The sequence below is a fragment of the Oncorhynchus tshawytscha genome, linkage group LG28, assembly GCF_018296145.1.
Source record: "Oncorhynchus tshawytscha isolate Ot180627B linkage group LG28, Otsh_v2.0, whole genome shotgun sequence".
Taxonomy (NCBI): Eukaryota; Metazoa; Chordata; class Actinopteri; order Salmoniformes; family Salmonidae; genus Oncorhynchus; species Oncorhynchus tshawytscha.
In genome coordinates, this window is record NC_056456.1 from 17,390,654 (window position 1) to 17,407,165 (window position 16,512).

A 16,512-nucleotide genomic window follows, 5' to 3' on the forward strand; every position below is an offset into this window, starting at 1 on the left:
ATGATCGAATGGTATGTGTATAGCTATTGAAATGTGTTGATGATTTATGTTCATTCTACATACAACCATTTTAACAACCATACAAAAAAAACAATAACAAAAATGATACGTGGCTGTACACTGAGTGTACAAAACGTTAATAAGAACACCTTCCTAAAATTGAGTTGCCCTCAGAACAGCCTCAATTCGTCGGTGCATGGACTCTACAAGGAGTCGAAAGCGTTCCACGGGGATGCTGGCCCATGTTGGATCCAATGCTTCTCACAGTTGTGTCAAGTTGCGCCCTTGGCAATGGGTGTGGCTGAAATAGCCGAATCCAGTCATTTCAAGGGGTGTCCACATACTTTTGTAGATATCATGCATATGTTTGCATTTGATTTAATTTAAAAAATATATATTTTTTATTGGGATTTTTGACAATTACCAAAACAGTAGGAAACAAGTGACAGGTCCTTGGGTAGCGCTAATCGCACATGCCTTGATATCTGGTGCGTTACCGCTAAACCACAACGTCAGTATTGCTTTATTCATTTAATATATGAACCTGTAATGACCTCTGCCAGTATCTATAATCCAATGTTTGAGAGTGAACAGGTCCAACCACCAGGGATTGCAGCTCTTGCTGATAGCCCATCCCCTGGATCCGTGTTTATACAGTACATGGCAACTCACAGTAGCTGTCCTTTATAAAAATATATTAGGTGGCTACAGCTCTGGCCACATCCTCCCTCAGCTCTGATTGGTTGCTCCCTACCCCAACAACCGATTAGCAGGGCCTGCCTGACTCATAAAGTTTGCGCACGGTAATAATCGCTTGTAACAGTAATAAAGCAATTCAGCGAGGCCCAATATGTTTACAAGAATGGAAATCTAATCAGATTTTACATACAAATGTAAATCTTAATGTTTTTTTTGAATGATTAGCAACAATGTATTCATTTTGACAATGACACTTAAGCATCACGTATTTTTTTATGCATGTTTCTTGTGGTGCTTGACATGGAGAAAGTGCATTTCAACAGGTGGACCTTATGGAACGGGAGGGCCTGTGGATGGTTGTTTACCCGAGTCTCTGCTAGGGGGTGGAAAAATGAACTGACAATGAACTGATAATGAACTGTTCTACCTCCATTTCTGCACACGGAATCCAAGCACAGTTTGTGACATTTTTTGGTTCAGAGATTACACTGTCAGTAAATACTTTTAAATACTGCAATTATATTAAATATATGGCTGTGTATGGTAGCTGCGTCCACGTAATCACCTACAGTATAACTTGTCTTGACCTCTGTAACCGTTTACCATCCACAAGGCATGTTCGAGAGTGAACAGGTCCAGCTACCAGGGATTGAAGCTCTTCCTGACAACCCATCACCTGGATCCGAGGAGAGACCCTCTCAACTGAACAATGATCAAATGGTATGAATTAAATAACTGCCGAAACCATGAACTATCCTTTCGGGTGTAATATGCAGCTAGATTAGGCTGATGCTGGGTATTCCTCGGAATAAGCAACATTTGAATGAATTAACTTGTTGCTGTGCTTCTTTCATTGGCCTGTGCCTATGGAGAAATCCATATCAACTTACAATTGACAAATTTTAACAGAAGCACAACACCTCACATAATTCCACTAGACATTAAAAAAGAGCTACCACTGGAACATAATGGTTGCGTCTCGGGACGTGTGTCACGTTCTGACCACAGTCGTTGACCTGTCACTATCCTGGCTGTAGCCATCCGGCCCTCCGAAGTCAGAAACAACTGAGTCACCATGAGCAAAAAGAACACAATATATCAATTGTCGATAATCAAGCAAAAATTTAAGCCAGCTCTAAAAGAAACACAGAGAACACAGTTGATGCACTTTTCAGTTATCACAGTGGCCTGCTGAAAGTGTCACTCCTGGAAAGGAACTTTCTAGATTCTATACATGAGGGTGAAGGAGAGAGAACCTGCAGGCTGTGGAAATTCAAAAATGCTCCATTTGTGACAAGCCGGGAGAACACAATACAGCCTAAAGGGACTGAAAGTGCAGTTTGATCTAGCCCTACAAGGCCTCAGTGTGTCTCTTAGACTCCGGGGGAGTCAGGGGGTGGATCAGGAAACAACATAGCATTGGACTTGAACTACAAACACACCATGTGGCCTCACAAAAGACCTCATCTAACATCAAGGTGCCAATCTTCAGTTTAACATGGCACAGAACATCAGCAGGACCATTGGAGAGCAGACAGACCTCATGCAGCGATTTGATAAAGACTCTGAGATGAAGCCAGAGTCTGGAAAACACTCAAGTAGATCTGTGGACATCAACTATATAAGTGTACAGTAAGTGTGCTTCTTGGAAAGAAGGCGTTTCCTTTGACACCTGGCAGGTACTACCCAAGCTTCCAGAACTTCCAAGTAGACCTGTTGCACAAATTGGACTATGAGGAACTAGTGTTGTGGATCAACAACCACAAACTGAACTTACACCGTGAGAATAACAAACGTGGCGAACAAGATGTGGCCTCACACCAAAAGTTTGCAGACCATATACAGCAGAGCACGGTGCAGTGGAATGCCAAACGCTTGTTTCATATTCTGAAGAAAAGTGCTGATTTTCCTCCTCTTTACCCAGTCTGAGTTTTTTTTGGAAGGGGGTCTCTCAAGCACCTGCAAATAGTCTGCAAAGCACAGGAGGAGAGCATTAGGCATGGGAAGTATGCTGTTAGAGGCTTACCGGTGGAATGTAGTCCCGCAGCCAGCCACTCAATAAAGTTGGCGTGTGAAGAATGCGCTTTTTTTTTACCGACACAGGATATTGCTGTACATGTGTTTAACATACCCCGCTTTCAGAAGCAATGTCTGCCAACCACAACAGTCTGTCAAATCCTAATCCAAGGCAATTTTCCACCGTTTTAAAACGATTTGGATGATTCCGGCTATGGTTTTTAGAGCACAAGGCCTACAGCAGAATTGCCCCCATTTCCTACTGGAACCCCTACTAGCAACTGTTAGAAGATGCAGTGGATAGCAGACATCTAATGGGCTCCTGACCAATTCTGATATCGTAACTCTTTTTGCACTTAATGGATGTGTCCCAATCCAAAGGCAGCTGCATGCTGCCTACTTGCCTCCAAAGGCACATTACCTTAGTAGGCAGCACTTTAACAGTAGGTAACTGCCCTTTGGGACGGGATTCGAAAGCAACGTCACTTGACAATGCATTCCACCGAGCAGGAGACATTTGTTTACATTGTAGCCACTACAGCAGCATGATCAACTAGTGCTAGCAATTCAGTGAACAACTATCCCAAAATTGAAATATCGGATATAAATAACAACATAACAAGCAACAGAATCGATCTCCACAGTGCCTGTTCATGAATAAAGTTGACACCGACCAGAATAGTTATCCTACAGTATAGCGTCCTCCTCTTGCATGTTGCTTGGTCTGCAGCTCCATCGATGTGGATAGACAAGAAGCCTTGCATGCATGATACAGGATAAACATTTTTGAAATGATTAAATAAGATATTTTACTGATTGTTTAAGAATGGTTCATATCCAGAATAGTGGTGTTTTACTGTGAAGCTAATATTGCATTAGAGCTGAAGGGTTTTTCTATGAGTAGGCTTACATTGTGATTAGTTTACACAACTATCATGCCCGTGCATAAATTTCCCTGATGATCAGGATAACATGTCCAAAATAATTATAGAAAAGTATTTGGGAGCCCCTTCAAATTAGTGGATTCGGCTATTTCAGCCACACCCATTGCTGACAGGTGTATAAATTCAAGGACATAACCATGCAATTGGCAGTAGAATGGCCTTACTGAAAAGCTCAGTCACTTTCAACATGGCACTTCATAGGTGCCATTTTTCCAACAAGTCAGTTTGTCAAATTTCTGTCCTGCTAGAGTTGCCCTGGTCAACTGTAAGTGCTGGTATTGTGAAGTGGAAACGTAGAGGAGCAACAACGGCTCAGCCGCGAAGTGAGAGGCTGAAGCATGTTGTACATAAAAATCGTCTGTCCTCGGATTCAACACTCATTAGTTCCAAACTGCCACTGGAAGCAACGTCAGCTCAAGAACTGTTCATTGGGAGCTTCATGAAATGCAAGCCTAAGATCACCATGCGCAATGCCAAGCTGAATTGGTGTAAAGCTTGCCGCCATTGAACTCTGGAGCAGTGGAAACACGTTCTCTGGAGTGATGACTCACACTTCACCATTTGGCAGTCCAACGGACAAATCTGAGTTTGGAGGGTGCCAGGAGAACACTACCTGCCCGAATGCTTAGTGCCAACTGTAAAGTTTGGTGGAGGAGGGAATAATGGTCTGGGGCTGTTTTCCATGATTCGAGCTAGGTCCCATAGTTTCAGTGAAGGGAAATCTTAAATCTACAGCATACAATGACATTCTAGACAATTCTGTGCTTCCAACTTTGTGGTAACAGTTTGGGGAAGGCCCTTTCCTGTTTCAGCATGACAATGACCTGTGCACAAAGCGAGGTCCATAAAGAAATGGTTTGTCGAAATCTGTGTGGAAGAACTGCATAGAGCCCTGACCACAACTCCATCGAATACCTTTGGGATGAATTGGAACGCCGACTGTGAGCCAGGCCTAATCGCCCAACATCAGTGACCAACCTCACTAATGCTCTTGTGGCTGAATGGAAGCAAGTCCCCACAGCAATGTCTCAACATCTAGTGGAAAGCCTTCCTAAAAGAGTGGAGGCTGTTATAGCAGCAAAGAGGTTACCAACTCCATATTAATGCCCATGATTTTGAAATGAGATGTTCGATGAGCAGGTATCCACATACTTTTGGTCATGTATTGTATAAATGCATATCAAACAGGATATATATATATATATATATATATATATATATATATATATTAAATTAAATGAATACAACATTGTATACTGAACAAAAATATAAACGCAACATGCAATCATTTCAACGATTTTACTGAGTTACAGTTCATATAAGGAAATCAGTCAATTGAAATAAATTCATTAGGCCCTAATCTATGTATTTTACATGACTGAGTGCATCAAAAGGCAGCATCCTTGTTGATTGGGACAAAGGCAATGTCTCCACCATCATTTCCCATGGTTGAAAACAGTTTCTGGACATCAGAACAGCAATCACTAACCTAAATTTGGACGAAAATGTATTCTTCAATGAGTCGGCAGCTTTGGATGTTCTGCTTACTCTGGACCAGGCCCTATTCCTCAGGACTAAAAGGGGAAGTGGTGGCAAAACAGAGGCAGGCAAGCCGGCATCCTGATAAGTCTACGTCGGCGAGCAAATAGAATGCCATTGCCCTCAGTTCTATTGGCGAACGTGCAATCACTGGAGAACAAACTGGATGAAGTCCGTTCAAGACTATACCTACCAACGGGACCTGAAAAACTGTCATCCTATGTTGCTCAGAGACGTGGCTGAACAAGGACATGGATATACATCTCACTGGTTTTTCTATGCATCGTCAAGACTGGACGGCAGGCTTATGTAAGACAAAGGGAGGGGCGTGTCTCTTTGTTAACAACAGTTAACAACACAATCTCTAATGCTAAGGAATTCTCAGGTTTTTGTTTGCCTGAGTTAGAATTCCTGATGATAAGCTGCAGACCATACTATTAACCAAGGTATATTTTTCGTAACTGTCGATTTACCACAACAAACGATGCTGGCACTAAAACCCCAGTCAACGAGCTGTATAGGGCCATAAGCAAACAAGAAAATGCACATTCAGAGGTGGCGTTTCTCATGGCTGGTGATTGTAATGCGGGTAAACTGAAATCCGTTTTTCCTCATTTTTACCAGCATTTGTGCTATGCAACAATAGGTGACAAAACTCTTTATGCCAGACACAAAACTGCATACAAGGCCCTTCCTAAACCTTCCCTTTGGCAAATCAGACCATAACTCTATCCCCCTGCTTCTTTCTGACACGCAAAAACTCTAACAGGAAGTACCAGTGACGTGTTCAATACGGAAGTGGTCCAATAAAGTGGATGCTAAGCTACAGGACTGTTTCGCTAGCATAGAATAGATTATGTTCCTGGATTCATCCATTAACATTGAGGAGTTTACCACGTCAGTCACTGGCTTCAATAATAAGTACATCGATGACATCATCACCAGAGTGACAGTACGTACACCAACCAGAAGCCATGGATTACAGGCAACATCTGCACTGAGATAAAGTTGCAACTTTCAACACTTAGAAGAAATCCCGCTATGATCTCTGAAGAGTCATCAAATGAGCAAAGCGTCAACACAGGACTAAGATTGAATCCTACTACGCTGGCTCTGATGCCCTACAGATGTGGCCAAGCTTGCAAACTATCATGTATTGCAGAGGGAAACCCAGCCATGAGCTGCCTAGTGACGTGAGCCTACCAGACAAGCTAAATGCCTTCAATGCTCACCTCAAGGCATGCAACACTGAGCCATCCATGAGAGCACCAGCCGTTCCGGATGACTGTGGGATTTCGCTATCCGTAGCTGATGTGAGTAAGGCCTTTAAACAGGTTAACATTTGCAAGGCCACGGGGCTAGATGGAATACCAGGACACGTACTCAAAGCATGCACTGACCAGCTGGGAAGTGTTTTCACTGACATTTTCAACCTATCCCTTACCCGGTCTGTAATACAAACTTGTTTCAAGCAGACCAGCATAGTCCCCGTGCCCAAGAACGCCAAGGTAACTTGCCTAATGACTATCGCCCCGTAGCACACATCTATAGCCATGAAATGCTCTGAAAGGCTGGTCATGGCTCACATGAACACCATCATCCCAGACACCCTGGACCCACTCCAATTCGCATACCGCCCCAACAGATCCACAGATGACGCAATCTCTATTGCACTCCACACTGCCCTCACCCACCTGGCCAAAAGGAATGATGTAAGAAAAAAAGGAACCTATGTAAGAATGGTGTTCTTTGACTACAGCTCAGCATTCAACGCCATAGTCCCCACCAAGCTCAAGACCCTGGGACTGAACACCTCCCTCTGCAACTGGGATTTTGGACTTCCTGACGAGACGCCCCCAGGTGGTGAGGGTAAGAAACAACACATCCGCCACACTGATCATCAACACGGGGGCCCCTCAAGTGTGTGTGCTGAGTCCCCTGCTGTACTCCCTGTTCACCTACGACTGCGTGGCCGCGCACAACTCCAACACCATCGTCAAGTTTGCTGATGACACAGCGGTCTTAGGACTGATCACTGTTGATGATGAGCCAGCCTATAGAGAGGAGGTCAGAGACCTGTCTGTCACGTTCTGACCTTAGTTCCTTTATGTTTTTGTTTTAGTATGGTCAGGGCGTGAGTTGGGTGGGTTGTCTATGTTCGTTTTTCTATAATTGGGCCAAGTATGGTTCTCAATCAGAGGCAGCTGTCAATCGTTGTCCCTGATTGAGAATCATACTTAGGTAGCCCGGTTTCACTTTTGAGTTGTGGGTGTTTATTTTCCGTGTTGGTGTCTGTGCCACACGGGACTGTTTCGGTTTGATTTACTTCACGTTTATTGTTTTGTTCAGTGTTCGTTATTCATTCAAAAACATGAACACTTACCACGATGCGTTTTGGTCCTCCGATCCTTCATACTACTCCTCTTCGTCAGAAGGAGGAGGACGAAAACCCTTACACTGTCAGTGTTGTGCCAGGACAACAACGTCTCCCTCATTGTCAGCAAAACAAATGAGCTAATCGTGGCCTACAGCAAACAAAGGGGTGAGCACGCCCCCATACACATCGATGGGGCTGTAGTGGAGCGGGTCGAGAGCTCGAAGTTCCTCAGTGTCCACATCATTAAGGAATTAACATGATCCACACACACCCACACAGCTGGAAAGAGGCACGACAGCACCTCTTCTGCCTCAGGAGGATGAAAAGATTTGACATGGGCCCTCAGATCCTCAAAAATATATACAGCTGCCCCATTGAGATCACCTTGACTGGCTGCATCACAGCTTGGCAACTGCAAGGCCCCTGACCGCAAGGCGCTACAGAGAGTAGTGATTACGGCCAAGTACATCACTGGGGCCATGCTCCCTGCCATCAAGGACTTCTATACCAGGTGTTATCTGAAGAAGGCCCAAAAAATTGTCAAAGACTCCAGCCACCCAAGCCATAGACTGTTCTCTCTGCTACCAGTGCAGCAAGTCTGGAACCAACAGGACCCTGAACAGCTTCTTCCCCCAAGCCATGACTGCTAAACAAGACTGCTAAATAGCTAATCAAATGACTACATTCTGCTGCTACTGTCTATTATCGATCCTGTTCCCTGATTACTTTAATCCTACCTACAGTTGAAGTCAGTTACACCGGTTTACATACAGTGGGGAGAACAAGTATTTGATACACTGCCGATTTTGTAGGTTTTTCTACTTACAAAGCTGTAATTTTTATCATAGGTACACTTCAACTGTGAGAGACGGAATCTAAAACAAAAATCCAGAAAATCACATTGTATGATTTTTAAGTAATTAATTAGCATTTTATTGCATGACATAAGTATTTGATACATCAGAAAAGCAGAACTTAATATTTGGTACAGAAACCTTTGTTTTCAATTAAAGAGATCATACGTTTTCTGTAGTTCTTCACCAGGTTTGCACACACTGCAGCAGGGATTTTGGCCCACTCCTCCATACAGACCTTCTCCAGATCCTTCAGGTTTCGGGGCTGTCGCTGAGCAATACGGACTGACATTTCTCCAAAAAGTACGTCAAGAATTTTTACTAGGATTAAATGTCAGGAATTGTGAAAATCTGAGTTTAAATGTATTTGACTAAGGTGTATGTAAACTTCGACTAAAATTGCTGTAGGAGAGACAGCTATAGGCCTACTAAGGACTACTGCTGTCAGTCAGTACCATCATCATCATCATCACCAACAACAGTGTCATCCTTAGGCATACAATTTCCATTATAAAATCTTGATTCAAACAATGAGTCTTTGAATGGTCCCTGACTCTGCTTGTCTGAAGATACAATATGGACAGTCTTGGAGTATGGTGCTGTGCTGGGTGCTGAATGGGATTACTGCAGAGACAGTAAAATCCCAGGAATTTGCAAGGTGCGCCAAAGCTCACAGAGAGAAAAGCACATAGTTAAATCAGCTGGAGGTCGACTGAGCCAAACGTGTCTGAGTTTACCCAGGAAAGGGTAGTTGTGTGTGTGTGTGTGTGTGTGTGTGTGTGTGTGTGTGTGTGTGTGTGTGTGTGTGTGTGTGTGTGTGTGTGTGTGTGTGTGTGTGTGTGTGTGTGTGTGTGTGTGTGTGTGTGTGTGTGTGTGTGTGTGTGTGTGTGTGTGTGTGTGTGTGTGTGTGTGTGTGGCTTGTCCTGCAGAAAGGAGACGGTAGATCACATGACATGTCTGGTACTCTGTTTTTCTTTTCCCCTGACCTATCTCGTGACTGTCTCAGACGTAGGATCATTTACTCTGTCTGAGTGCCTTTCAAATTCTCTCTCTTAAGTGAAAAAAATGTATATCTCTCTTACAACTGTACAGTACAAAACTGCAGAAGAAGATAGAAACTGTTAATCTAGGTTGATGTGGGCTCATTCCTTGATTCCTACATTCCTACATCATATGTTATAATGTTACTGTATTTCATTGCAGAGTTTTCATCCAGCCAACCATTCCCTTTCATTTCAATCTCAGACGCACTACTAGTCTCAATATTCAATCATCAGCCCAGTCCGACGACGGTAAACAAACAGACCCACGACATACATCTATTTCTGGAGGCTCTCCCTTCCCTCCCGTCTCGTTTTTGGACTAGCCCATTTGTGTCGTGCGAGGAACAAGGACCCTGCAAGCCTGCCTGGTCCTGGTGTTGTTACAGTAGTCTGTTGTAGTCGTTCGCCCCTCTAGGAGGCCAGCCCAGGCCCAGGCCAGGATGGAAGACCAGCCCAAGGCTTCAATTAGCCCAGAATGATGGTGGAAGACAGAGGAGAGCATTTGTGTGTGTGTGTGTGTGTGTGTGTGTGTGTGTGTGTGTGTGTGTGTGTGTGTGTGTGTGTGTGTGTGTGTGTGTGTGTGTGTGTGTGTGTGTGTGTGTGTGTGTGTGTGTGTGTGTGTGTGTGTGTGTGTGTGTGTGTGTGTGTGTGTGTGTGTGTGAGCGATATGGGAAGACGGGGAATAGAGAGTGCAGCTCTCAGGACCCTACCTGATCGATTGCAGAGCTGCAAGGATGTGAGCTGAGACTGGTGCCGACCAGCTGCCCCGTCTTCATATATACTGTACATGCACCCATGTATGCACACACGTGCACTGAACACTTACAGTAGCCTGGATATGTAATTTGGCAGAAATAATCATACACACTTACAGTATGTGTACTTCGCATGCATGTATGCACACACTCATGCGCACACATACGTATTTTTGCAGGAATAGTCACCTCACGCACGCACACACACACTCATACTAATGCACATGAATTCCTAGCTCCGTGTGCGTAGCCTTCGTTCTGCTGGTGACTTGCAATACACGCAACCACACACGTACAGTTTTCACACAGACACACAAAGACAGTGCTCTGCTGGTGGACAATGACATGTCAGGCCCCATGCAAATCATAGGTGGTGGATGGAATAGCTCCACTTGGCAGTCGTAGGCCAGTCAATGGTTCACTTATTTTAGATGTGTCGGTGGTGTGTGGCTGCGAGATGCGGTGTATTGCCTACGTGGAAAGGAAAGAACCAGAGTTATAGAGTAATCTTAGTGGGGAGCAGAGAGTTTTATAAAGAGAGTTATAATCATCTTTGACAGCTTCGGCGATCCGCTAATTTGTTGAGCTTAATTTCTATAGGGACTGTTCACATCAAAAATTTCTATGAATACTTCTTTGACTTTTGTTTTACTTCGGCATCACACCCTGAAGAAGGCACAGTGATGCCAAAATATTACTGGGAGTTTATATATGGAGTGTGCGACTCTCTTTATTTTAATAGTTTATTCGCCGTTAGTCAGCACCTCCACACAAACACATTTTTCTGGATATACGCCAGCTCATGTTTTTATGGCTTTTGTTATGTGACATAAATTGCTAAAGCTACTGTAGAAAGGGAACGGTAACTTAGTCAGGAGACAAAGCTTAAACACCAAGGAAACTGTGGAGTTTAGAAAGGGAGGCAGAAGACACAGAGAGAGTGCACATCCAGGTTAAATGGCACAACCACCAAACTACCTCTGATACTAGTGGAGAGTTCTATCCTTTGGGAGGGAGCTAGAATCTCTACACACTTACGCACACAAACACTCAGTCGCACACACACACACACACACACACACACACACACACACACACACACACACACACACACACACACACACACACACACACACACACACACACACACACACACACACACACACACACACACACACACTGCTCTGTTATTCCTGCAGTGTCCACTTAATGTAAGCTCAGTCATGGCTGAGCTGATCTATATAATAGTGGCCTGGCCTTGTTGTGACCCTGAGGGCAGTCACTCAAGTCCCATACAGGGTTGGTCCCAAATGCACCCTATTCCCTATAGGCCCTGGTGGAAATGAGTGTGCAATGAAGGGAATAGGGTGCCATCTGGGACGCAAAAACAGTGTTGTTGAGGTGGAGTGTGAGTTAGAGCGAGAGACTGGTAGTGATTAGCAGTCTCTGTTGTCTGGCCCGTAACACACTCCCCCATGCATACAGTCAGTCTAAGTGGGTCACCTCCTCCACTTTTAGCACAGTCAAGTGTTACACAGCAGCAGGCCTGCAGAACTGCAGAACCTCACCTTCAAATGACCGCAATCCATCAGATACCTTCCCAGCCACCTCCCTCATTCCTAACCTGCTATATGTTGTAACTGTTGATCCTTGTTGTTCTGTAGGCAGGTCGGCAGGGTACTGATGAAACATCGTATGGGTCTCATATGTAATGGTAAAAATGTACTCTAGGTCATTTTTGGGGGGCATGGTTATTGGTTATATATGGTTAGTTAAAGCTTCTGATCTGCACCCTGCCCTTTTACATTCATACAACCTCTAGTATGTAGGGTCATGTATAATCAGACAAGATCAGGACAAAGGACGCAGGTTACCACCAGGTATAAACGGGGCTACTACTAATATACTGTAGCTGCTGCAGAGTAGGTTAAATGGCCTCCAGTAACCCTAACAAGGTATTTACGTAGGCGCTGGGTGGCAAAGACGGCCCAAAATCAAACAGTGCGTGGCATTTGTGCAGCGATCCCAAAATTGAACTTTCTATTTCTGCGCCCCTACCTTTGTTCTTCCTACAAAATGGGATCTCCCTTCCCCTCCCTCCTCACCTCCTCCTTTCCTCCCTAATTAAACAACAAGTGAATGGAGGGAGGGAGGAGGGGAGCAGGCAAGAGCAGAGTTCTAAAGAGAAGCTTGCCTCTGATGGCCGAAGCCTTTCATTCGAACATTGTTCCTGACACTCTAGTGGCGGGCCAAGGGCCACCACCAGCCAATCCAGACTTGAAGAGCTCCTACTCCAAACAGCCTTGTGTGAACTTGTGAAATTGTTTGGCAGAGCTGAGTTTTTTATTACTGTACGTGTGACAGCCCTAATCAGTGTCTGTTACGGGCCCTTGAGCAGATCAGAAAACATGGGACAATTGCAATGTTTATGCCCCGGTTGAGACTCCCCACATGAAAAAAATACTGTAGTATATTTATATTTATTACGGTATAAATTATGGTATAAACACAGCAGTGAATACTAGATAGGTCATTCAGCGGTTCGTTCAGCGCTGATGCTGTTTTCTGTAACATTTATGAAGCATAATATGGTCTATACATGGCATGTAGGTTTCTCACTGACGGGTGGCACAAATTGGGATATAGGTGAGAGGAATGTGTATATGCAATTTAAATACTGTAGTATTTACAAAAGTTTTTTTTTTTAAGTGTTTTTGCAGACTGTGGTGTTTTGGGAGATAATACTGTAGTATTTACTATTGTATTCTACAGGATAATACAACATTATATAGTAAGTACTACACATGGTAAAGGGATACTACAGTGTGTAGTATAGTATTATAAAGTATACTGCAATTTAATACAGCATGTGCTGTAGTATTTTATAGTAAGCTGTAGTATTTTCTTCATGTGGGTCATCAGTAGGGATTGGGTTTCTGTTCAGGGTCAGAGTAGTTTCAGAACAGTGGTGGTAGTTGAAGAATTCTGAAAAATTATTTTCAAGAAATCATTTTTCTAGGACAGTTTTTCCTAGACGTTATTATAATACATTATTATTTTTGTACAAGAGACTACAGTATCTAATGAATGTATGTTGAATGCATTTAACCCAATATATTATGGACAACATGCTCAGTAGAGTCTATAGGAGTTCTCTCTCTCTTTCTCTCTCTCTCTCTCTCTCCAGTTTGTTCTGAGAATTTACTGTCATTATGCTGCATGTTGTTCTGTACAAGAGACTATTGGATCAAATGAATGGTGACGCATTGAACCCTGTGATGGAAAGGTATGGACAACATGCTCAATACAATATCTCTCTCTCTCTCTATGTTTGTCTGTTAAATTGAACTTGTCTGATACTTGCAATTTCATAATCTCTTCTCGTAAAATGTATTGCTTCTCTGTACTTTCCCCAAATTCCCTTTTCTCTGTGGGCCAGGGAGTATTGGGACAGGTACACCTGGGCCCATACTTCCATTCTTCCCTCCCTGAGAATTCTTCACTTTCACCATCTGTCCAAGGACAATAGGGGGAGGGGGTTCCTTCTCCTCCTCTCCTCACACTGCAATTTGTGCCTCAGTCTCATCACCGGACCAGCTAAAGATAGACCTGTCCAGACCTGCACCAACCAGAGAGAGCAGAGGAACATGTCTTGATTTCTCCAAGTATTACATGACATATTCCTGGATTGTCTTTAGGGTCCATCAACCAATAGACTGCTTTGTGACATCATCAACATTTGCACAATTTGCTGTCATAGTCATGCCAATCCAGGACCTACACAGAGCACCAGACGACCCAGGACCGGCACAGAGCACCAGACGACCCAGGACCGGCACAGAGCACCAGACGATCCAGGACCGACACAGAGCACCAGACGATCCAGGCGACACAGAGCACCAGACAATCCAGGACCGACACAGAGCACCAGTCCAGGACCGACACAGTGCACCAGACGACCCAGGACTGACACAGAGCACCAGACGACCCAGGCCCAGGACTGACACAGTGCACCAGACGACCCAGGACTGACACAGAGCACCAGCACCAGGACCGGCACAGTGCCCAGGACAGGACCGGCACAGTGCACCAGACGACCCAGGACCGACACAGAGCACCAGACGACCCAGGACCAACACAGAGCACCAGACGACCCAGGACCGGCACAGTGCACCAGACGACCCAGGACCAACACAGAGCACCAGACGACCCAGGACCGGCACAGTGACCAGACGACCCAGGACCGGCACAGTGCACCAGACGACCCAGGACCGACACAGAGCACCAGACGATCCAGGACCGACACAGAGCACAAGACGACATAGGACTGACACAGTGCACAAGACGACAGGACTGACACAGTGCACAAGACGACCCAGGACTGACACAGTGCACATAGGACTGACACAGTGCCAGGACTAGGACTGACACAGTGCACAAGACGACCCAGGACTGACACAGTGCACAAGACCAGGACTGACACCCAGGACTGACACAGTGCACAAGACCATAGGACTGACACCCAGGACTGACACAGTGCACGACATAGGACTGACACAGTGCACAAGACGACCAGGACTGACACAGTGCACAAGACGACCCAGGACTGACACAGTGCACCAGACGACCCAGGACTGACACAGTGCACCAGACGACATAGGACTGACACAGTGCACCAGACGATCCAGGACTGACACAGTGCACCAGACGACCCAGGACTGACACAGTGCACCAGACGACCCAGGACTGACACAGTGCACCAGACGACCCAGGACTGACACAGTGCACCAGACGACCCAGGACTGACACAGAGCACCAGACGACCCAGGACTGACACAGTGCACCAGACGACCCAGGACTGACACAGAGCACCAGACGACCCAGGACTGACACAGAGCACCAGACGACCCAGGACCGGCACAGTGCACCAGACGACCCAGGACTGACACAGTGCACCAGACGACCCAGGACTGACACAGTGCACCAGACGACCCAGGACCGGCACAGTGCACCAGAGACCCAGGACCCAGGACTGACACAGTGCACAAGACGATCCAGGATCGATTCAGTGCACAGATCATCTTCTAATCAATCCTTATTTTAATATTGATTTTATGCTGCTGTCATCTACTCTCCTAATCTGTCACCTGTTTCATGTGAAGGTTAGCCGACTTGTACTTCACCTTCCAATGCTGGGGTAGAAAATGTGTCCAGACATTACTGTACACATCACCTAGAGCAAGCACAACAACAACCACAGAGCTAGGTCACAAAGGATCTTACAGACATGGATGTGTGTGTTACTAGCACCCTCTTCTGGTTTCCTGGCTGAAAAATAGACAAAAATCATGCATACTGTCAAACTCAACAAATCTCCATCATATTCTCTCTCTATCGAAAAAATATATAATAATAATAATAATAATAATAATTGTAAGTGGACCAATGACATCATTTTTCCCTTTTGTTTATTCACATTCAACATTGAAAATACCATTTCTCATATACAAATGAACTTTTTATGTCACTTGCTGCAAATCAATATGAAACATAAAAAAATATAATTATTTTTTTCAAACGTGAGATAGTAAAGGTATGATGAGGTACAGACTGTAAATCATATTAGTACATCATGAGCAAAATTTTTTTTTAAAACAACAACTAAAATGTACACAAACAGTGAATGTATTGTATATAAACAAAGTGTATTGGAATTAGGTGGTCCCTGCCCTGATTATTTGACATGAAGAAATGTGACCGTAAAAAAGTTAATCTACACAGAAAAGTGGTTAAAAAGCTGCACTTCATTGAGCTCGCTCGATGCATTGGGTGGGCGGTGTTGACACTTTTGCACTTTTCCATCGATTTCAATCGAGCCCCAATGATCGCCTATTGTTCCAACACAATATTTATTTCATAATTCCAAATGAAATATATAATACAAAATGTCATCTACTGAGTATAAAAACATTAAGGACTCCTGCTCCTTCCATGGACATAGACTGACCAGGTGAATCCAGGTGAAAGCTGATGTCACTTGTTAAATCTACTTCAATCAGTGTAGATGGAGGCGAGGAGACCGGTTAAAGAAGGATTTCTATGCCTTGAGACAATTGAGACATGGATTGTGTATCTGTGCCATTCAGAGGGGGAATGGACAAGACAAAATATTTAAGTACCTTTGAACGGGCTATGGAAGTAGGTGCCAGGCGCACCGGTTTGTGTCAAGAACTGCAACGCTGCTGGGTTATTCACGCTCAACACTTTGCTGTGTGTATCAAGAAT